At 31.4% G+C, this 25,832-nt stretch overlaps 1 long non-coding RNA gene and 1 pseudogene across 6 annotated transcripts; both read right to left on the bottom strand.

Moving 5' to 3' along the window:
• Positions 1-4,721: 4,721 nt before the first annotated feature.
• LOC102669578 (uncharacterized) lies at positions 4,722-11,473 on the bottom strand. 6 transcript variants are annotated; one of them, XR_005887026.1, is made up of 8 exons: positions 11,245-11,473; positions 9,670-11,092; positions 9,496-9,539; positions 8,447-9,394; positions 7,415-7,506; positions 7,086-7,217; positions 5,784-6,680; positions 4,722-5,183 (listed from the first exon to the last, which is right to left on the bottom strand). It is a non-coding gene; the product is annotated as an uncharacterized lncRNA (long non-coding RNA). The 6 variants fall into 6 exon arrangements; XR_005887030.1 differs by having other exon boundaries at positions 4,722-6,146; positions 6,238-6,680; XR_005887027.1 differs by having other exon boundaries at positions 4,722-6,680; positions 8,447-8,819; positions 8,898-9,394.
• Positions 11,474-21,686: 10,213 nt separating this feature from the next.
• Positions 21,687-25,444, bottom strand: LOC100777412 (lipid phosphate phosphatase 2-like; annotated as a pseudogene).
• Positions 25,445-25,832: the final 388 nt, after the last annotated feature.

The following is a 25,832-nucleotide window of genomic DNA, read 5'->3' as shown; positions in this document are numbered from 1 at the left end:
CAGGACTAAAACATTCACCTATTAATTATAGAGACTAAAAGGAATAAGTTTAGAAACTATAGGGATTAAATGAATAATTAAACCTTTAAAATATAATTTATCTTTCCTTTCTCTTTATATATAAACTAGTCGGTAATCCGTACATATGCATGGGTCGTTCAACAATTGATTTTCAATGAATGAATTAAAAGAAAGGTATAGTAAAAAAAATAGAGTAATATAGAGGATTACTGCATAGGCAAACTGGTAAACAAAGGGAACTTACCCAAAAACAAAGCAGTGAAAGAAAAAGAAAAACAAAAAGAAAGAAGGAAATACCTAAAGGTCAGTGTGTTGCATTGGGAAAGAGAAATGCAAAAAGGAAGAAGGAAATACCTGAAGGTGAGTGTGTTGCGGTGGAGAAAGAGAAATGTGAATCCGAAAGGAGAAAAGGTAAATGTGACGGTGGAGCTGAGCTATATCCTACAGGAACGACGGCGAGATAAACCATGGCTACCTAACCCATCCTCAAACCCTAACCAAAATCGTAAAAAATAGAATGAAGATGAGAAGAGAGCCATATCAAGAATAGAAAATGCAACACGCACAACACAATGCCCACCACAACGTTTCTGGAACCCTTCTACAGAGATGAAGAAAGAGGAAAAATCTTACTCTGTCGCTACCACATGTCAACAACTCTGCCACATGTTAGCAAATTACGCAAAGGCCAAAATGACCAAAAAACCAACAAATATGCCACGCGTCAAACTACTAGGTAGGGGCAAAACAGGGTTTTCCAGGGGCTTTTTTTCCACCATTTTTTGTTGACTTTGCCATGTGTCACTATCTGATTGGCGGATTCCAATTCCTCATTTAATTTCACTTAGCAATCAGAGCTGCGCTTGCCACGTGTCGCTTCCTGATTGGCGAATTTCAAATCCCAATTTAATTTCATTTGATAATCAAAACTATCTTCTCTCTCCTGCATTTTCTCTGTTATTTTGTCTTTGCCTCAATCTTCTCTTTCTCCATCTTTCTCTTCCTCAATCTTCTCCTCTTTTCCTTTTATTCTTTCTGTTTCTTCCTTCATGCAGGTTGTAGTAACAACGACGGTGCTGAAGGTGATGGCGCTTTGCCCAAGCAAGGGTTGCAATAATAGGATTCACAGACCGATGTTGAAGAATAAAGGTGTCATTTTCATCTATTTATTGATTTGGCATTTATTTTTTGTTTGTGTTTTTTTATTGATGTGTGTTGAAATGGTGTGGCGTAGGAGTTAATGACATGGGTATAGATAGAGGGAGGGGGATGGTGATGGTGAAGGGCACAATGGACGTGGCAGCTTTGGCAAAGAAGTTGTCGGAGAAGTTAAGAGGAAGATAGAGGTTATTCTATTTTGATTTAATTAAAATGGTGTTTATGTTTTTTTTGTATGATTTTTTGTGGTTTAATTTTTGGGACAGACTATAGTAACAACGACGGTGCTGAAGGTGACGACGCTTTTCCCGTGCAAGGGTTGCAACAATAGGATTTACAGTTAAAATGAAAAGAAAAAAATGGTAAGAAATTTATGTAATAAAAAGCATTATTGCATAGGCAAACTGGTAAACAAAGGGATTACTGCATAGGCAAACTGATACTTGCATGAATTTCACCAATGTAACTGAATGAAAGTTGATGTTTCCTAAAAGGAAAATGGTTTTCTTTGTTATTACCACCTACACACACCAAGAATCTCAAAGAAAAATCTCAATGTTCATTGTCAACATTACAACATAAAAAAGAGCTTTCAGCTAGAGCATACATCATAATAATAATAATAATAATAATAATAATAATAATAACAACAACAACAACAACAACAACAATAATAATGATAAACATGGCGGAGAAACGGGGAGAGAGAGGACAATTTCGATTATTAAGTGAAATTAAATGGGAAGTTGAAATCCGCCAATCAGGGAGTGACATATGTTCGAAACTTGATATGCAATGCGACACTTAGCGGTGGCAACAAAACAAAACGGTGCAAAAAAGGGAGGGGTAAAATGATCAAAAAACCGAAAAAGTCCCACTTGTCGCAACCTTAGATTTTCCTCTCTCTTTATGTTAAGGGTTTCAAAACCCTGTGTAAGCTACAATGAAAGAAAAAGAAAAGGAAAAAGAAAGAAGGAAATACATGAAAGTGAGTGTGTTGCGGTAAAGACTCGTACTCAGTTTGAATTGTAGGCTGCAACTTGCCTACATGAAGTCGAAATCGCTAGTAATCGCCTGCATGAAGGAAGAAACAGAAAGAATAAAAGGAAAAGAGGAGAAGATTCAGGAAGAGAAAGATGGAGAAAGAGAAGATTGAGGGAGAGAGAGAGAGTAACGGAGAAGACAGTTCTGAGTATTAAGTGGAATTAAATGGGGAGTTGGAATCCGCCAATCAGAGGGTTTCAGAAGCTTGTATGTATGCACGAGTCGTTACATTGCCTAAAAAAAGTATATATGAGACCCTATATTATGTCATTTTTCTTATAGTATCTTCCTTAAAGAAAGCTTAATTTTTTCTTTCTTAAACGTACTTCCATATTAATATCACACATGTATTTATAATTACTTATCCAGTTATCCTCTTATGACACAAATCCAATGTTTAATGCAAAATACTAAAGAACAAAAAGGGAAGGTGATGAGTTAAGGCTGAGGTCCCCTTTCCAACTAAAGTGATGAGGTATTTTACCATAGAAAATCTCACTTGTCAATCAACAGTCCTAATTCTTTTGATTATTTGGAAAAATGGTAGGGTCATGGGATTATTATTATTATTATTATTATTATTATTATTATTATGTAGGCTTTGTTCTTCTATAGTTTCTTCGTTTGTTTTCTAATAAGAAGCCGAGAAAATATTTCAAGATTCCACTTTGGTATTGTATGTTTGGTTTCTTTGGGTTCCTTAAAAAAATGATGCACTTTGGGACTTTATTCTTCAACACCACCCTGTGAATCCTATTGTTGCAACCCTTGCATGGACAAAGCGCCATCACCTTCAGCACCGCCGTTGTTACTGTAGTCTGTCCCAAAAATCAAACCACAAAAAAGCAGACCAAAAAAAGAAAAAGAACTATAATCAAAATTGCAAAAAATAGAATGAAGATGAGAAGAGAACCGTATCAAAAACAGAAAATGCAACACACACAGTACATTCCAATTTTCGAAGCAAACTCACTCCTTTGATATTGTGATTCTCTTGCTTCATTGCACCTGCCGAAGATGCAACACACTTGTTGGGAACAACAACCGCGCCTATTTATTTACAAAAACAGAATTACAATATCAAATAACGAAAACAGAAGATGGATGAAAGCCGGAGAAAGAAAAGATGAACAAAGAGAGAGAGTAATGAGGAAGAGAAAGAGATAAACGGAGGAAGAAAAGATTCAGGATTTGAGCCAAATTATTAAGCAGAATTAAATGGAAAGTTGAAATCCGCCAATTAGAGAATGACACACACCAGGAACCTCAAAAGAAAAATCTCAATGTTCACTCCTGACATTACAACATAAAAAGGGGCCTTCAGCTAGAACATACATAATAATAATAATAATAATAATAATAATAATAATAATAATAATAATAATAATAATAATAATAATAATAATAATAATAACAACAACAACAACAATAAAATTAAATAGAATCCTAATCCAACTTCCTGCAACAACAATAAACTTTATGATTTAAAATGTAAAATTGCATTATGATATAAACCGTATAAATAGCAGCATACTTTTGGAGGCTCAAATAATTGTTAATAATAATAATAATAATAATAATAATAATAATAATAATAATAATAATAATAAAGTATTTCAGGTATGGGCACAATTTCCAGGTACATCTCCTTTATTAGATCATTTGTTGTAGGAAGCCGGATTAGAATTTTATTTAATTTTATTATTATTATTATGTGTATTATGCAGAGTATCATTCGGGCAGCTCGTGAATTGGTGTTCCAAAATGCAATTCAGTGTTGAAGCATAAAAAAACTGAATATTAATAACTAAATAATGGTGAAAAGAACAAAACTAAATCTTATGATGTACACCAAATACTAAATTAGATGAGAATAAGATATAATATAAATTATGCTCAAATAACAAAATTACTCACAATATTACCAATTCCGAAAATTATAAATATTATAATTCTATAATTAAAATATAAAAATTATATCTTATTTATGCGATTAATTTTCTTAAAGTGATAAATAAATTGTATTTTTTATAAATTATAATTACTATTTAAATATTTTCTTTAGAATATTTAAATATTTTTAATATTTTAATTAATAATATAATTTAAATCACGTGTCAAAATTATTATATGCATACAGTATAATATGCTGATTAAAAAATAATATATATTATATAAATCAATATATTATATAGTACATGTAATGCATACTAACATATCAATTTATATATATATATATATATATATATATATATATATATATATATATATATATATATATATATATATATGCAATAATTATTATAATATCTAATATAGTATATTATATAGAGAGGGAGAAAAAAAGAGTTTATCTTATGCCATTGATGACTTAATTTGATGCTAACCTAGCTTTTTTTAAAAGGAAAGATAGTTATATTATTTCATTTTAAAGTTAAAAAACAATACATGATGAGATATAATTAAAACTATGAGAGTTAGCATAAAATTTTGAAGCCTTTTCATAAAATTCACCCTAGAGTTAGAAATAAATTGAAACTCCACTCTGCATCTATTCAAAATAAGATTGAATTTTGTAATTTCTTTAGAGTAGCTGTTGAATGAATCCACAACACTTATATAGTATGTTGAGATGATGGATCCAGCTAATGGCCCTGGAGAGTGCCCAAACTTCAGCTTCCTTCGGGGATGGCATACCTGATGCGTAGAAGGTTATTGCTTTCATGAAATTTCCTTTGCTGTCACGTAAACAAACACCAACACCGAATGATTTGTTATCCGAAAAGTAGCAGCATCAAGATTCCATTTGAAGTAATTTTGTTGGGGAGGAGATCACGTTGTGATGTTGCTTCCATTGACTCCATCAGCTGATTGTCCAATGTACTCAGTAGATTCACAGTCGCAGGGGCAAAAATTCAGTGTTTTTCTCATCGTGGTTGACCATCATCTCAAGGCTATACCTGACAATGTATATAAGAGTGTAAGTTGCCACTACTTTGGATTGGACTTTCTATTGCACAAAACAAATAGGAAACATAAATAACAGGTTTAGCTCAGAAATGTAGTTAATCTCAGAAATGGTCTTGGACTCATCTCTTGAAAGAAATACATCCTTTGACAATAATTGACTTGAAAGAATTGCTAACTAATATAGGATTATTTTCTGACTTAACAAAGTAGTAAAACACTTGCATGTCATCATCTTTTTCTCCTAAGCCAACATTTCTAAAACAACCTTTGTCATAGGGTAATTCAGATTCAGGTCGATTAATACAATCTATATAGGAGTTTACACAGATTGGAATTAGTTGGTCAAATAGAAGGGTAACAATAATTAAATCCAAATCTAGTAATTGTTATTATAGGAATTAACATAGAAAGTTTGTATATAAAAAAACACCTATTTGAAATGTAAGACTTGAAAATGAAGAGAAGCAAAGATTTATTATAGAAGACATAGTAAGGCCAATACATACCATATTGTATAGAAGACATAGTATATGTTCACTATATATAGTGTAGGAGTAGAATGTCAACATATCCAAGGATATCAGAAGTACCTTGGAATATACCTGAAGTATTTGGGTATGCTAGCAGCTTAAAAACTAAATGAGAAATCTGCTACTTTCAACTGAGGCAAAAAATATAAGTTAGTCACATTTGTGTCCCAAATCTACTATGGTACCTCTCTTGTCCTACTGTGTCCCAAATCTCAAACATTTTCATGCATATCCTAAACCAAAATTGATTATCTTGCCATCTTCCCCATAAGAAAATAGGATAGGGTATTGTAGAACTAGATAACTAGAATGTAATTCATGGATCCTTTGTAATTGTCCATGCTGAGTTTCAACAATAATATCCCTTTTTGAATTTACATCAAAATCGCCTGGTCTGAAGGAGTCACACACATATGTTGTTCCCTAACACAAATTTTAGAATTCACTGTCATATTGAAGAGAAGCAAATAAGAAAATGATATCAAATTTTCTAACACAACAAGTAATTTTATACCTTAGTTTTAGGATACCACAGAAATATGAAAAATGTCAACTTAGCTTCATTGTACATTGAGACCCTTCATGAAGAAAGTAATTCAAAAATAAGAAATCATAAACTTTTTTTTTTTGTAATAAGCAGATCTCAGTATAAACTTTTTTTGTCAATAAGAAATCCCTATGGATTACATGCTTTCCATGGCAATATATAAGGGGTCGGACCAATGATGCAACATACTGCCTCAATCACAAAAGAAACATTAATTTGTTAGTCACTATGGAATTTTGTAAGCCACCAACAACAACATATGGGCAGAGGAAAAGAAGGAATGTTGTTGTATGATATATACTTACAATAGTTACACACTTACGTGCCTTTTAGATGAAATATTTGCATTTTTGCAATTCCTTGTAAACATCACCTTTGGGTGCATACTCTAAAATAAAATAAACTCGTTCCTGCAATAGATAATTCAGAAATCATAAATAGGGAGGTATCCCAAAATCAGGACACACATGGACTTTCAAGATTAAAAACCAAAACTTCATTTAGGCATCTCACCAAACACATAACTTTCAACCCATATCACCAACAATGTAACCGCATGACCGTTAATGCTTCCTAAAAGGAAAATGGTTTTCTTTGTTATCACCACCTACACACACCAGGAACCTCAAAGAAAAATCTAAATGTTCACTCCCAGCATTACAACAAAAAAAAGGGCCTTCAACTAGAGCATACATAATAATAATAATAACAACAAAAACAACAACGACGACAACAACAACAACAATAATAATAATAATAATTAAAGTAAACAAATAAACAACACAAACTAAGAGAGAGTAGGAAAAAAACCGTACAAACTTGCCAACAACCCCATGCTTTCTTAGCATTTGTGTAACAATCAACACCAAGTCAGTAGCTGTGACACCATCTCGTAGTTTTCCTAATAATTTGAGCCCAACAACACCTGGTTGGACCATGCTCATGGGCTGCAAAAATATGAGAAATAAATATTTCTTACAATAACTCCTCCAATGGTCAAAACCACACAGGTCTATACATCATTACAAACAACATGCATATTGTTAAAAGGAATTCAGAGATACTCAGAGAATAATTTAATTTGATTCTCTAATTTTAAAAGTAACTCAGAGGGTTCTATAACAAATTAGCATGTTAGTTTTACCTGGCCAAGCATTGCAACTTCTGCTTCTATTCCACCAACTCCCCATCCAGCAACACCCGGGCCATAAATCATAGTTGTGTGTGAATCAGTTCCTGTCATTTGTGTTGAACACAACTCTATCAAGGTATTCTAAGTTAAACTGCAAAATTAAAAAGCAATTATCCAGGTAAATTCTCTAATTTTAAAAGTAACTGAGGGTTCTATAACAAATTAGCATGTTATTTTTACCTACACAAATTAAGAGAGAAAAGAAAGAAGACATGTGTCATCACAATATACAAAAGGACCTTCCGCTAGCGCCTACATAATAATAATAATAACAATAATCAAACAAAAAAAAATAACACAAAAATCATTGCACAACAAAATTAAAATGGAATATTGAATTAGGAAAAAAAAAACCCATGCCTTAAAAATCACCGTACAACAAAATTAAAATGAAATATTGAATTAGGCAAAAAAAACCTGACTCTCTAAGACCACAGGTTCTACCAACCATATTACTCAGACATAAATTACAATCAACAAATTAGCTAAATTGAATTACTATGATAGCACGCTTTTACAAATTACAAAGCAAGACCGGTGCCATTAATCATTGCATCAAAATAATCTTCAACACACCAAACGAAAGAAGATATAAGCAATGAGCATCCCATATATTCCCACAATTAGTTTAAACTTTATCACAATTTAAAATACAAAATTTAGATAAATTCAAAAGATCTTAGTAGCACAAAACAAAATGTTTTCCTATGTGACAGGTTTTGGCTTAAAATTGATATAGTTCATAGTTACAATCTAGCAACCACACCGTCAAAAAATTAGCACATAATACCTATTATATAATCGACTGATCATGACAAAACTTTAACGAATAAAATAAGACGTGTTACTGTGTCGGATATTAAAGTATATAATATCTATTATATAATTATGTATACTATAAAATTTAATTTAACAATTGACTAAAAGATATGCAGACATCCTGGAGATATATATTATGTTGACCAATAAGGGATAAAAAAATACCTCAATTTCAAAAACTCCATGTGCAGCATCCCCTGCTCCATCTTGTTGAGGTATATATCCACCAACATTATATTGAGAAGTCAAATCATTGCGTTTTAACTTCCATGGCATCGTGAAGAAGTCCTGGATCTTTTTAAAGCATCAATAACATCTAAATGTAATGGATTTAAGCTCAAGTTTGACATTCTAGACCAAAATACCTATAAAATGTTTTGCAACAACAGTAACAATGTTTGCTAGCTTTATAAAATAACTCTACCATGACGAGGTCGCTTCAAATTTTGACAACAAAGGAAGCATTCTTCTATCAGACCTAATTGACTTGTTTACCTGTGTATTAGAAGTTCCTTCTCATCCCTCCCTTCCACATAAGCTACAGTTCCACACCATCATTACATTACTGCAAAGCGATTTGATTAAACACTTTATCCTGAATTTAAATAAAACTCACCAACATTGACATCAAGTGGAGGCCTTTGGTTCATCCAAGGAGAAGGAGGTTGTTGTAGAAGATTATAAAGACAATATAAATGTACACTTAAAACATGGTTATCAAATAATTTAAACAGAAGAGTTTGGCCACTGTAGAATAGCTACAGATTTAGATTAAATCAATTGCATAAACCAATAATGGCATTTGAGAAACTTAAACATTATCAATAGCACACTATGGAGCAATCATGGGCCACTACAAAGTGTATGAGATGAGAACATAGTAATGTCTTGGAACATAATACCTGAAGTAGCAAAAAATAAAATTAAAAACATTAGCTACCAAGCTGCATTGAAAATGTTCATATCCTTCTTATTGTCATGCTAGAAAAAAAAAAAGCAACAATAACGGCAACAAAAATGTTTTTTCCCTTGTACCGCTCAATGAACAAATCTATTGTGTCCTTAAATGCTTAGGATCAAGCAATAGAGTAGTAATGTCTTGGAACATAATACCTGTTGTAGCAAAAAAAAAAATAAAAAAACATTAGATACCAAGCTGTAGTGTAAATGAAATAAAAAATGAAACCTCCGTAATTTTTTTAAAAAGAAATTACTTAGCCACACTTTAGAGTAGTAATGTCTTGGAACATAATACCTGCTGTAGCAAAAAATAAAATAAAAAACATTAGCTACCAAATTGTAGTGAAAATGTTCATATCCTTTTTATTGCTATGCTCGAAAAAAAACTAGCAACAATAACATTTTTTTCCTTATTGTTTTTCTTTTACCTGGAACAACAGAAAGCAATAAAGTAGTAATGTCTTGGAACATAATACCTGCCGTAGCAAAAAATAAAATAAAAAACATTAGACACCAAGCTGCAGTGAAAATGAAATACAAAATGAAACCTCCGAAGAAGACTTTCTGAAGAAAAAGAAAGCCACTCAATAGACAACATAAAACTATCATCAAATTTTATTTGTTCTATCAGATGTGTTTTGTTAATAGAAAAGAAGATGTATAATGAGGAAACATAATTAAACAAAGCAAATCTTAGGACCTTCATAAATTGAATAAATCTTATCTAACAATCACATAGTAAGAGCATCACTTAAATAACAAAATTGTAGTTAAAGGACATCCCATCAAAGATATTCAACTGGTTTGGAAATTTTGGAGATTGCATAATTTAGTTTCCAGTAGCCAAATCATCGTGTCAAGAAGAGCTCCAAGGCGATCCCCAAAGCTAAGTTGCACAATTGTTGCTTCACAATCTGATTCTTGATCTATTAGAATTATTGGCATAGGAACACTATCAGGATTATCACCAGATTGTTGCACAGTAAGAATTATCCAATCAAACATCACAAAAATATATGTACATAAAAGCATGGCATACATAAAAGCAGGGCATATGTAATGAATAATTAACAAAAGTTCAAATTGTTGCCAAATACATTTGTCAATTATAGCAGTCACTATCTTAGACCAACATAACTATTGGCATAGGAACACTATCTAGATTGTCACCAGAATGTTGCACATTAAGAATTATCCAATCAAACATCACAAAAATATATGAACATAAAAGCATGGCATACATAAAAGCAGGGCATATGTAATGAATAATTAACAAAAGCTCAGGTTGTTGGCAAATACATTTGTCAATTATAGCAGTCACAATCTTAGACTAGCATAAACACCACCACCAACAATAAGGGTGAAAATATCAGCCAAGAAAAAGAAAAAAAAAGATGTTATTGAAAAAGTAAAGCATGCATAGTTCCATTCTTAAATACCATATCAGGCAACCAAGATCAATGTCACCACCGGAAAAAATAACTATTAGTTAAGAAGAAAACATGCAGAACAACAAACAAAAAGAAAACCTTGTAAATATAGACAACTAGTAACGAAACAAACATGTATAACAGCAAAAGAGAAAAAAACTTGTCTGCTAGATGCTTCTTCGTTGATAGCCTGATAAGCGGGAAAATAAAAAAGGAATAAAAAACAAAGTGGAAAAATCAGTAAGAAAAAATAACTATTAGTTAAGAAGAAAACATGCATAACAATAAACAAAATTAAAACCTTACAAATAGAGACAAATAGTAACGAAACAAACATGCACAACAGCAAAAGGGAAAAAAAACTTGCCTACTGGATGCTTCTTCGTCAATAGCCCCTGCTGGATGCTTCTTCGTCGATAGCCTGGTAAGCGGGAAAATAAAAAAGGAACCAAAAACAAAGTGGAAAAATTAGTAAGAAAAAATAACTATCAGTTAAGAAGAAAACATGCATAACAACAAAAACTCAACAGAAAACCAAAGCAAAAATTGGAAGTGAAGATGGAAGAGACGAACCACAAAAATGAAGAAGAAAGAAAGCACGGAGGAAACCTCGTGTAGCAAACCAAAAATGGAAAATCTCAGCAAGTGGAAAACTCAACAGGAAACAAAAGCAAAAATTGGAAATGAAGCTGGAAGAAGAAAGAAAGCAAACGAAAGGAGCAGATTGAAGTTGGTGAGGAGATCACGCAAATGGAGGTAACAGGAGTCGGTGAGCACACGACGGGTGAAGGTTGAAAAAGAAGGCACGTGGAGCAACCAACTGAGGTGGAAGTGTGATGCGGAAATGATAAAAAAAACCAACAAAAGTGCCACGTGTCACAACCTTAAATAAAAACATTTTTTATTTTTCCAAGTACTTCTTTTTTATTAGATAGTATATAGATTAAAATTATTATCTTAAATGAGAACATATTTAGAAACAATTCTTCAAGGAGGGCATGTTTAGGATTTTTCTTAACATCTCATCTCTTTTAATCTTTTTTTTGACTGAAGTCTCATCTCTTTTAATCTATTATTTTTAATATCTTTATTTTTAACTTGAATTTTAATATTTTTTAAAATAAATTAGCACTAATTAAAAATAAATTGTATCATAATATAAATTTTTTTATCATAAATCTAAAATATAATTTATATGTTTAAAAATATTTTTATTATAAATTATAGTTATAATATAATTTTATATTTAAAGGTTTTTTTATCCATAGAAATTGAACACGATACTAGAGAATTTACAACACTCGTACGCCATGCTAAATTAACATAGTTAGACTCTCTTAGTTCTAAAGGTATTTATTTATTATAAATATCAATTATATAAAATAAACATTTATTATGAAATGTACATACTAAAATACTAGCATAAAATAACTCAATAAAATAATATAATTAATATAATTAACATATATTTTCTATAATTGATATTATTTAATGACATTTTTAATTGTTGTACAGAAACCTTAAGTGATATTGAACCTTTTTTAATTGTTTTACAGAAACCTTAATTAATATTTTTACATAAATTAAATGCAATATATAAAATTAATATTTTTACATAAATTACAAGTTGTTGGCCTTAGTGATATTGAACCTTTTTCTCTTAAGCAAGGTCTTGGATTTGAGCCTTATAAATGAAAAAGACGTGATTAAGGAGGACAACGTCATTAAAAGTGATCAGTCAGGTTTCGGACGTATCAATAAGATGGTTAAAAAATATAGGCTAAAATATAATTTTTGTCACCTATTTTTCTAAATTTGCGATTTCAGTCCCCCTAATTTTTAATTTAGACATCTTTTTCTCCGTATTTAAAAAATATATGATTTTAATCCTCCGATTTTTTTAATTGAGGCATTTCTTCTCCCGCTTATAAAAACTCTGCAATTTAGCCTTTTTTTTAAGTGGAGGGCGAAATGTTTTAATTAAAAAATGAGAGATTAAAATTGCAATTTTTTTTTAAAAGTAGAGGATAAAATGTCTCATTTAAAAAATAAGGAGATTAAAAATGCGGATTTAAGAAAATAGGAAGATGAAAAATGTATTTTAGCAAAAAAAAAAGTAATTCTATTTATTTTTGCAAATTTAAGAATAAGCATTAAATTTGATTTAATAATAACTGAAGCAAACATTAAATTTTTAACAACAACTAATGAATTTTTAAGAATTCTTTCAAAATAAAATATTGATGATAATAATAACAATAATATACTATTATTATGTTTAAATTTTCTAAATCAAATAATAAACGTCATATAAATAAAGTAAAAATGGGTATATTTTATATTAAAACCAGAATTTATTTTATTATACCCAAAATTATATTGTTTATTAAAAAATATAATATATTATTTTATATTAAAAACAGATTAAATTTATATTAAAATAAATATTTGTATCAAAATAAAATTTAATAAAATCTAATATGTTTTTAATATAAGAATAGTATAAAGGAAAACCTTTATTTGTAATTAATGGATTTTAAACGGTTATATTTTATTATGTGTAATTTGATTTTCAAACAAAGGTAACTATTACACCTCACAATTATTATAGTGTGATCAAACTTTTCTTTTTAGTATTTTTTTTAACAAAGATATCTAATACAATTTTCTAATTATTTGTGCATTCAAATATTTTTAACAAAATAATTTATTAATAATATATTTATCCCATCAATTCATATTTTTTTACCGCACAAGCAATTAAAAGGGATGCTAAAATAAGCGAGGATGGAAAAAAATTCAACCCAAATTGGTTTAAAAGACAATTGATGAAATTATTTTTCAGTTTAGATAAACTATCGGCTTTTCAAAGTACATGTTAATATAAATTTATGTATAATTTGTATTTTTTGATATAATAAATATTTTTCCTTATAATTTATATATCAATTGCTATTCATTTTATTTATATCATGTAATACATTTTTATAATAATTAATTATAATAATGAAATTTGGATGATAAAGTTAGAACGATCTATTATTCATTTTCTATAAATATATATTATACAAATAAATTCACATAATTAAAAAATCTTTGAATGAGATTTTATTTAATTACTATCATTTTTTAGTTAATGTTTTTAATGGGCATTGATATGTACATTTAAGTACTCATAGGATAAGGACGCAATTCATATGGGTATGAGTTTAATACGACGACTATCTAAAAGTGCAAGTATAGGAACGAGTGCTACAGTATCCGACTTATCTAGACCTTATTTATTGTAATCCTATAGTATATATGTCGTGCATGTGACGCGTAGTTTGAATTTAAGTTATAATTTAAAAGTATAGTTAAAAATATTATTTCGATAAAAATATTTTATTTTTATTTTTATTGTAACTAGAAATTCTTACATTATATAAATTGAAATATTATTTATAATAACGATCTAAATTACTACCTTAATTCGTGACTAATTTTCCTTTCTCTCATTTATTGTATTTTAAAAATGATAGTGTATAAGATATATAATCAATTATATATATACAACAACAATTAATAATTTAAAATATTATATTTTATTAATAATTCCTAATATAAATTTAAGAAAATATTTATAAACAATATTTATTCGTGCATGGTATGGGTCACTCAGCCTAATCTTTTTTTATAGTATTAACTTGATACAAATGATAAAATCTCGTCACTTGACTTTGACTGACCCTAATGAATATGTCAAGTTGATGATTTATCATGTTTTTGGATTCACATCGCCTAAGAATTGACTCACATGATTCTTAAAACAACAATTTGTTGCTTTCGTGTAAACTAGTAAATTGGATGTGAATTTTGGGCAGACATGTCATTAAAAATGCCAAACCAAACATATTTAGTGCATCATTACTTGTGTACCACGTTTAACTTTTTCCGCCTCACTTATTGTTTGTCTATTTGTATTATCAAAAGTGACAAATTAAGTATATACAACTTAAATAGGTCATAAATAAGGTCAAATAAACTCTTGAATTTTAGTAATGGTGATGACTAAGTGATTTGAGTTTGATTTAATTTAAGATTAAATTTGATGAAAGATAGTTGGGTTAAGTTTATTGATTTTTGTTAAGCAACTCAACCTGAACCAATCGTGCCTTAATTGTGTTGGTTTGATTGGTTAGTTGGATTGTCTAATTAAAATAATAATATATTTTAAAAATAAAACAAAATAATACATATGAAATATCTAGTTATTTTGAGTATAATTAAATAATATATATATATATATATATATATATATATATATATATATCTTTTCGCTTTTTAAGAGCGGCAAAACAATTTGACTCTAGTGACATCTAATATTTTTTTATCAGATGATCATGGAGAGAGATCTTAAGCTGAAGATTTGTCTTTCTAAGAACTAAAGACATCCTTAAGATCTCCATGTTAGAGGTTTAATTCTTGTAGAAGAACTCTGAAGATCTACATGTTTTTTTTTTTTTGAAGAAGAAGAAGAAGAGTTGGCGTTCTCCCCTCCGTCCTCGACGTTGTACAAGGTGGTGAAGGAGAAGGCAATGGGGTTGTTGTTGATGGAGTCATTCTTGCACCGCAAGAATGTGGATCGTGTTGAGGTTCTCCGGTTCCCGAACCGCCATGGCATGGAGATCATGGCCATATACGTGCGCTACTCTACTCGCATGGGCACGTGGAAGAAGAAAGGTTAGGCGGAGGGGGCAAAGGAGGTGGGTGGGGGACAAAGAGAAAGAAATAAAGAAGAGAGGGGAGAAAAGGGTGGGTGGGGAAGGAAAGAAGAGAGGGGTGGAGGAGGTGGGTAGGGAAGGGAAGAAGAGAAACTGAAGAGACAAAACGCACAAGCAATTTTTGCTCGTTATTTTTTGACCGTTATTGTAGCTTGTCAAAAAATTTTAAACATTACTCTGACATTTTATATATTTTTTAATTTTTTTACAATGAACTTTTGTAAAAATTGAGTCCTATAAATTAGTCACTGTAGGAAGCAATTTGCACATAGTTTTCACATTCTCATTCTTATTCCCATTGTCATTCTCAGATTCTCTAATTCCAATTTTAAATCTTGTTTTATTTGTTCCTTGCCATATGAATCCAAATCAATTTAATTGACAAGCTTATATGTGTAACACCCTAAGATATTATTAATTATAAATTGATGTTTAATTGTATTTATCGTGTTATTTGACTATATGGTTGGCTTGAATGAGTTGAGGTATGACTTGAATTAGTCATGTATGAATTTCTTGATGTGGATGTTGAGTTATGTGGAGTTTTGTTGAGCTAAGTTGAAATTATGAGATTTCAAATTTTACCTAAACCCATCTTAGTAAAATCGCAATCTCGGATTCGTTAATCGTTGGATTGTCTTCAAATGTTTTTTGGAGGTTTCTAAGACAACTCTCCACATTCTGACCGTTGGGATCTGCAAAATAACATCTTGAGTATGAGATATGACTTTTTACCAAAGCAGAAAAATTTGAACTGGATCAGTTCACCCAGCGAGTGTTGCAGGCCTCAAATATGTCCAGCAGCGTAAACCAATCATCTTCTTCCTCCTTCTCTTCCCCTAAACCCTCCCCCAACACCCCCAAGCTCCTCCTCTACCACCACTGACCATCGGTGATCGCCACGAGCCGCCTTTGCTTACCGTTGGATCACCGCACGGAGAAGAACAATTTAATTGGAGCGGAATTTTCAAAACTCAACTCGAGGATTCGGTAGAGAACGAAGCCTCCAATCCTTCCTTTGTGGTTTCTTCGAGGTAACCGTGATTCTAAGCCTTTCTCTTAGTTAGTTTGAGTTTCTCTTAGTGTCTCTTGTATTTTGGGTACTATAATAGGGTGTTTTTACACTTCCTTCGAAAAACCGTTGAGAATGAGACATTGTAAAAGTTATCTTTTTAACATTGATGTTATTTTCGTGACCTTCACTGAACCCCAATCACATTGGCGTGATCGGAGTTTTAAAATGATGTCTCCTTTTAGTAGAATCTGAAACACCCATCAGCCTTTTACGTTTTGACAGGGGTATTTGACTCTGAATGTTTTCATTAACCTTGTTTCTGAAATCTATACTAAATTTCCTTCAATTTGGTATATAGAACCTTGCTTTTGGACTTAAAAACGTGAATGAGAGAGGTCTCTGAGTGACGCAAAGAGAAATTGACGTAGAGCTCACGATAGGTGAGGAGAGTTTATTATCATTTACAGTTTTTAATTCCATAGTTGGGGGTCAGGGAACCTAACTATGGGGATGTATGTCTGTCCCTGTTGCATGTAGGTTTTCAAGAAAACAATGTTTTTGACTAATGGGATACGATATATCTATTATTGATGAATAACATTATTGTTTCTATTAGACTTGTGTTGTCTGAAGACCTAGGAAGTGTGAATCTCAAGCATGAACTATATATGTATATGCGGAATATGACTCATTGATGATATTTCTATTGATGACATTAATTGATATGAGGTGACGTTGATGCTTATGATAATATTGATATGAGATTATGTTGTTATTGATGACTATGTTAACATGAGTTGATGTCGTTATTGATGACTATGTTAACATGAGTTGATGCTGCTATTGATGATTATGTTAATATGAGATTATGTTGTTGTTAATGTCATTGAGATGAGATGATGTTGATGTTGAGATGAAATGTTGATGATGTTGAAAATGCACTGTGATGATGTTATGTTCCGTATGCACATGGGGGGTGCAATGACCTTGTTGGATATCCTTGGTGGAGGAAATAGAGTGGTTAAAGAGTTTTAAGCATCTCTAGAGAGGGATGACTTAGAATCTTTAATTATCCACAGTCAGTGCATTGATGATGCCCACGTTTCATATATTGTATGTTGTGTATGTACATGAGGGGTGTAGTGACCTTGTTGGATATCCCTGGTGGGGGAAATAAAGTGGTTAAAGAGTTTTAAGCATCTCTGGAGGGGGATGACTTAGAATATTTAATTATCCACGGTCAGTGCATTGATGATGCCCATGTTTCATACTTCATATGACATGAAAATAGTATAAACTTTGTCAGTAAGTACTTGTAGTTTCTCGTGAGGAGGAATACTTGTACTTGGGGGCATGTCACTCAGTTTAGAACTCCCTTGAGACTCAGGCTGATCACCGTGGGTGGGGGGAGAGGGAGTTGCCTGTACATGGCAGGGTGACCTCGACATTTACTGCCTAATTTTCCTAAGTGAGAGTGTCGTGTGGACACGCTTAGGCTATTTCCTTGGGGATGATACCACATTGCATTTGAGAGTTGAGATCAGGTGCATGCATCATACTAAGCATGATTGATTAGAACTATGGACGGATGATGACTATTTGTTGAGTGTGTGTTGGACTAATGAATGTTTGTGTAAGCTTATGATATTTGTTAATGTTTTCTTACTAATTGTGGTTATTTGATTTTTGTATTAATTTCTTTTATAATAAGCTCACCCCTCGCAATTTTTGTACCGTGTGGTTGGTACCTATGATGATCGCGAACCTTTGTTCGGGGGAGCAGAATGACAACAGTAGAGTACGAGAAGTGAGATTCTTTTGTGGAGCAGCTGAGCTGACATGATGACGTTGGGATTATTTTGGGAGAAAGTTGTGTTTTGTTAATCAACTCCTCCATAGTTGGTTCCATAATTCTTTTTGTTGAATTGAGGATGTAAATCACAAATTTAATTATATGTATAAACAAATTTACTTTCCATTATATGAATGATGTGTACTGAGTTACTATACCTATATATATATATATATATATATATATTCATTTACTTAAGTGATGGTGTGTTGTTTGGTGAATGTATATGGAAAAAAAAATTTACTTTAATTTTTCATAAGCAAATTAACGGAGTTTTCATTTAAAAATTGAAATTCTCGCGGTTTTAGAGTGGTGATATCATAGCGACGAGGCGGGTCGTTACAATATGAATTTGTTACAAAATTACCAACAACCTCCTTTGAACAAAAATCCGCAACATCCTCCTCCGTTGTTTCCTTACATGCCATTACCAGCTCCATTGATGAGTGAAAATTCTCAAAATCATCCTCATTCCATTTTGTACTTGCCACTACCACCACCACCACTAGTAATTTATAAGCAATTTCCTTCTATCGAAAATTCCAACAAAGTTCTTAAACCTTTCCTTTGGTGCCACAAAACACCTTCAATGTGTTCCATAAGCCTCCCAATAGTTGTAGTCATGCAAAAACTCCTTCAAATGAAGAAGTTGATACACAATCTCCATAATTTTCTACTCAAATTGAGTTAGAAAATATTACTATAGAGGAAGGAGAAATGAGTTCTACAAGGAAGAAAAAAGAAACATGAATATTCTTTTCACTTGCCGATAGTGTGGTTATGTATGTTAGAATTGACGAAAGCACTTCAATTGAATGCTTATAAGCTTTTGTAAAGGGTGTGAATGAGATATTTGAAGATGAGAGCATTTGAGAAGGCCTAAGAACAACAACATCAATCACCTACTACAAATTAGAGAGGCACATGAATTTCCAAGTATGTTGGGTTCTATTGATTGCATGCATTGGAAATGGAAAAAAAATTGTCTAGTTGCATGATAAGGGCAATACTGTAGAGGTGTTCATTGGAAACCCACAATAATACTTGAGGTTATTGCATCACAAGACTTGTGGATTTGACATGCCTATTTCAGAGTTGTAGGTTCAAACAATGACATTAATGTGTTAAATCAATCTCCTGTGTTTAATGACGTTATGCAAGGTCGAGCTCCTCGAGTACAATTTACAATTAATGAAACCACACACAATATGGGATACTATATTGCAAATGACATTTATCTGGATTGAGCCTTAGTGAAGACCATCCCAATGCCATAGGGAGAGAAAATAAAGTTATTTGTAAAATGTCAAGAAGTGGTAAGAAAAGATGTAGAGAGAATATTTGGTGTGCTCAAATCTCGTTTGACAATTATATGTGATCCATCGCGTAATTGACAAATGGATACCATGAAGAACATAATCTTGGCATGCCTTATATTGTATAACATGATTGTTGAAGATGAACGGGATACCTACAATGATAATATTGATGTTGATTATGACCATATTGACGAAGAGATTTTAAACATCGGCGTATCTCGTGATGTTCATCCCGACATTGTTGCATACTTGCAAACAAGACATTATATGCATATAAGATGAGTTCATCAACAACTTCAAGCAAACTTGGTGGAGCATATTTAAAAACGTTTCAGTCACAATAATGTTGAAATTTAATTTGGTTGTTGAATGTCGACGTTTGTGTTTTTTCCGATCAATTTTATGTATTATTGTAATTTTAAATTATATTGATAAATAAATATTTTAATTATTAATAAATTTTGTATTTTTGAATTATTTTTTTAAAATTAAAAAATATATAATTAATTATTTTAAAATAAATTGTAAATAAATATTAGATGGATCCCTTGTGGGACCTAAAAAAATGACTTAAGATCTCAAAATGAAATTTATTATTGGGGTAAAAAATTTAGAAAATATTAAGAGTGATGTGGCATCACGAGGTCCACCAAAAAGGTGGTTAAGATCTCAAAATGAGATCTTCCATTGGAGATACCTTTAATGCTTCATACATAATTACACATTAACTATTGTCGCTTTGATTGCTTGAATGGTGTCAAGTGAATATGAATAAGCAATTGAATATCAATTGACAATTGTTGATAAAGAGTAATTATATTGTTATACTTAACATTATGTCTGTGATATTATGTTATGTGTCAATTGCATCGTACTTGTTTCTTCTTGGTGCACACATCTAGGAATCAATCTTTGTTATCTTTGTTCTTTCCTAGGTTTACAGGCACACATAACATACTGATAAATTTAGAATTATTATTAATGTTATATGTATATTGAGTTGGGTTGGACTTGTCCAGTTGAAACTCATTAACCTGACACCTAACCTAATTATAATTGGATCATATGAAATGAATCCAACCAATCTGATGATCCAACTCAACTCAGTAAATATAGTTGGGTTGAATTAGGTTGATTTGAATGGATTTGTGAGTTGATGTTGATCCACTTATAACATAATTTTTGGCTTGAAAAAATCGAGCTAACTTGACTAGATTCGATGAGCCATGTCAGACTCAAAATGTTGGCAAAAAAAACTAATTTGACTTGATATTATTTATCATTTTATTTATTTATTTTTGGTAAAATTCATATAAATTTAACTTGAAAAAAATCAAATCAATTTGGCCTAGCCCTATGGACTAGACTAGGCTAATAAATCTACACTCATGTAATTTGGCTTGACTTAGATCACTTTTGTATCTTAGCCTAGACAACCCAATTTGACACCTCTATATATTATATTTAAAAATAATTTTTAATCAATAATGATAAATTCTAAATTTTGTAAAACATGAAATTCATTATGTACAAATGATGAGGTTCTATTGATATAGACACATTTTTTTTATTTTTTTTTATAATTGATTAGAATTTTATGTGGGCTCGAATCTATTGAAAGGTCTACTAAAGATCATAAATTATTGAAGAAAAGGCAAAAGAAACATTTGGTTATTTTCATATGATAAAAAAAATAGAAAACTTATTCAAGATAAGTATATACGTACAAATTTTCTTCTTATTTCATTATATTTAGAATGTGATATGATTTAAAAAAAAACATATGATCTGGACAATTCTAATTTCATACTTGAATAAAAATCTGATAAATTTATTAGAGAAAGAGTTCCATTGGCATGATTCTAGTAAGAATTGAAACTTTGAATTGGCCATGCTATTAATTCTAAATTACTACTTTGAAGAATATTAATTCTTAGTTCGACCAAAGGAAATTGCAATCTTGAATGGTGCCTATTAGATGCATACCTGGACATAACACTGCCAAATGTTTCTAAACAGACCATCCATTTCGTCAAAGAAGGGCATAACATAATAGAAATCAGCACTCACACATTCACATATCTTGTACCACTTTCCATTTCCGTCATTTGCAAGGTAAACTCATCTAGTGTTGTTGCATGTGGAGTTTGGCTTCCTCGCTGGGAAGGAGAATCACTCTCTCCCATCATATGAAATAAAACATGAGGAGCCCAACCTACAGAAGAGAACAAAAATAAAAGTAAGAAACCAAAGATTGATGATGCCCAATTTAGATTAGCTTATACTACTCTGTAAAGCATTGTTTTTAAGACTTCTAAGGAAAGAATGTTAAATTCTTAAACATCTTATGGATATTTTAGGAATGTAATATTATTATAAATTGATTTTAAATTATGGTAAAAGTTTATTTTTTTATGTGCACAATGACAACAATAAAATTTGAATTTAGAATCTCATGCAAATTATTTAAACCTCTCACCACTTGGCCGATTGAGTTAGGTTTGATTTATTTTATGTCTCTATAATTCACTTAATTTTTTCTTTACAGTTGTTAAGAAGATAATCCAAACTGATTGTAAGAGTTATATTTCACTTATTACCGAAAAATGAGTTTTTCTTCATTCATTTGGGCACCATCCAATAGATAACTGAAGGAAATATGAGCATTAAGGTAATAACACTACTGTAAGTATAAATGTGTTCATATTGCTTTGGTTGAACTAGCAGATTACTCATTTATCAGTGCCCACTTTCTAGTTTCTCCTGATGTAGCTCCATGTGGAGCTTGTAAGCCTTGGATCTTCTTCATCAATGAAGTCCTTTGCTTCTTGAAGTTCAATGGCAGCGAAATGGAAAAGGAATATAGATGATTGGAGACGTCACTTCAAGGAGAAGATGAGTCAAGCACAAGCTCACCACCATAGGAAGCCATGAATAAGAGCTTGAAGATAGGAGAAGATGAGTAGAGGGAGAAGGAGAGAAGGAGCACGAAATTTTGTGCCTCAAATGAGGTCTAAACTTTGAAATGTAATTTTCAAATGATCAAAGTTCAAAAAAATGCACACACATAACCTCTATTTATAGCCTAAGTGTCACATAAAATTAGAAGGAAATTTGAATTTCACTTGAATTTGAAATTGAATTTGTGGAGCCAAAATTTCACTAATTATGATTAGTAAATTTTAGCTATGGTTCAGCCCACTAATCCAAGATCAAGTCCAAGATTCTCCACTAAGTGTGCTTAGGAGTCATGAGGCATGTAAAGCATGAAAGACATACATAAAGTATGACTATATGATATGGTAATGGGGTGTAGCAAGTAAATGCTCACCTCCCCCTCTAAAATTTAATTGGATTGGGCTTCTCCCAATTCAATTAAATTTATTTCTCAACACACATTAAATATTCACTTAATTCATTTGAAATTACAAAACTACCCCTAATACAAAAACAAGTGTAGGTGCCCTAAAATACAAGGGCTGGAAAATCCTACATTTATAGGGTATCCTACCTACATTATGGAGCCCTAAATACAAGACCCAAAAATAATTAAACCTTAATCTAATATGTACAAAGATAAGTGAGCTCATACTTAGCCCATGAGCCCAAAATTTACCATAAGGCTTATGAGAACCCTAGGGTCTTCTCTTGCATCTCTGGCCCAATCTTCTTGGAGTCTTCTATCCAATGCCCTTAGAAGGTAGGATTGTATCATTACAATGGAAAAATAATATGCAACACTACAATGAAGGTTAAAGATCTAAATGACACTACTTAGGCATCTAATACTCTAAACAACTTTTGTCCAACCAATTTCTTCATTGTTCTTAATTCCTATCATTCTTCATTGGAATGATGAAGTCCAAACATTAACACTCAGGGGTTTAATAAATGACTTCCATTTCAGGAATAAACAACATCCTAGGAACCACAGTGATGTAAGGTCTAAGAAGAAAAACACTTTTAATCCGTGAAATAAACACTATCATAATTTTCTAGGAAAACACTTAAGCAATGCAAGTGGCCTAAATAGAAATTCCTAAGATGAAATAATCAAGAATTTGTACCATGTGGAAGGGTAGGCAAGGAAAAGAGTAGCAAATAGCAGATTGAGGACACGGTAAGTCCTGAACCAACAAATCAAAGGTAGTTATCAGACATTATTTGCAAAAATAATATTCAAATTGAAGCAATAATGTATTGCATTATGATAACAATTGTAATTAACTAGCAAGAAACCTATAAGGCCTCCAACAAACACATCAGTCCAATGACGCCAGTAATCATCAACTCGAGTAATTCCCACAAGAGCAGCAATAAGTAAAGGAAGCAAGACTAGGCATAGTTTCCCAATATTGCCCCTACGATCAAACACTCTAACTTTCCTTGATAAGTACCATGAAAGGAAACCAAGGCCAGCAAAGGACCCTGCATTTATTAATTACCAAATTAAAAAAAAACACATACCACAATTGATAATTTTCATATTCAATGGTTAGACAACCTTCAAGACTGGGATTAGGACCGTCCTAACAATAAAGAGACTTAAAACTAATTTTAAAAGATATATTTTACTTTAAATATGTTGGATATTTATATATCTGGGCTTTTTTTCAACATATGATGCTCTTTTTACTTTATAAATAATAATAACAATTTTAGTTTTTTGCTAATAGATCTAAAACGTACACTTTAGTTATTTTATCCTTGAGTCAAACTGATTGACTCAATCATGTCATTAACACCTAATTCTACAACTTACATGAAGTGTGCTCACTTGGAAAGCTTTTGTATCCTTCCTTTATAACTGCTTTAATCTCGGTACAAACAACATCACCATTGCCTTTATGAAACACCTGCATGAACCAATTCACATAACATATCTAAGCAATTAGTATTAGATAGAAAAGGCCAGAGACAAGAAAGTAAGAAGGATTGAATGAGGAGCTAAAGGGTCAATTTGGTTTGAGAGAACATCTCTTGGCTTTTATTTCTTGATTTCACAAATAATTACAAAATGAACAATGTTTAGGATATGTTGAAAGTAAAAAAAAATCTTATTGTCACTATTAAATTATAATAAATCTTTTTAAAGTCAAAAGAATGTGACATTACTTTATAACTATTCATAAAATATGAAATGAAAGCAAATAATGTTATGTCTAAAAGGCCTTAAAGGTTACAAAATACTAAGAATAAGAAGGAAAACACATAGGTATATTGTCAAGGAAACACCGTTGGAAGAAGTTTGGTCGCGGTCTACCGACAACATCTTTAATGGAATCTGTTATGACTCCAATGATTAAACTTGAAAACATGAGACCTGAGTTCCAAATTAAAGAATCCATTCCAATGAGATGATCCAAAAGCATAAAATTCATAGTCATAAAAATAGTAACATAACATACTGAGAGAGCAGAAGAGAATATATAATACCTAATGTTGCAAGGTGTAAATCATAGACATCCCTTCTGGCAAGGTAAAATGCAACAAAGATAAACATGGGGATGAAAACAGAGAGGATCTGTTACAAGAATGATCAAGAAGTTAAGTTCTTCATTCTTAATGCTATAAGGTGCAATTATGAAGTATATCTCCATGGATTATTGGCATGATGGAAGAAGGTACCTACAGGGACAACCCACATGGGTATGGTATCTTATTTGAATGGAAACATAAGATCTTTCATCATGCCTTTTCCAACGTAGCAATGGAATGGTTCTATCATATTCAAGGCTTCTTCTATAGCAGCAAGAAGTAGAAGAATCAACCAATCATACATATGACTTAGTGCCAACTTGCTTCCTGGACATTGAAAATCCATTTTTTTCCAAGTATGGCTACAAAAGAAAAAAGGCTCAATCACATTTATAGTCATTTATTTTGGCTTAATAGCACTCGTGGTTTATCTATAATGTTTAATATGTTCAAAAATCAAAATGACCATGCCAATGTAATGAATGGCTTGACACATTGTAGGGCAATAAACTGGAAATTGAAGGCTTTGTAGGAATATAAAATAGGACAAAACTTAAATACAATTCCTTAATGCTCCGTTTGGTAGAAGTGAAAGAGGGTAAAAAATGAGTAAAATGAATAGTAAAATATTCCATGACACTGACACTTTTATTCTCTACTTTAATTCACAACTTTCATTTATTTTCTTTCCACTCTACTAAACAAACACTGAGTAATTTTAGTTTTGTTCTCCG

The sequence above is a fragment of the Glycine max genome, chromosome 11 (assembly GCF_000004515.6).
Source record: "Glycine max cultivar Williams 82 chromosome 11, Glycine_max_v4.0, whole genome shotgun sequence".
NCBI classification, from domain to species: Eukaryota; Viridiplantae; Streptophyta; class Magnoliopsida; order Fabales; family Fabaceae; genus Glycine; species Glycine max.
The sequence above is the reverse complement of the archived record's forward strand: the minus strand, read 5'-3'. Positions and strand labels throughout refer to the sequence as shown.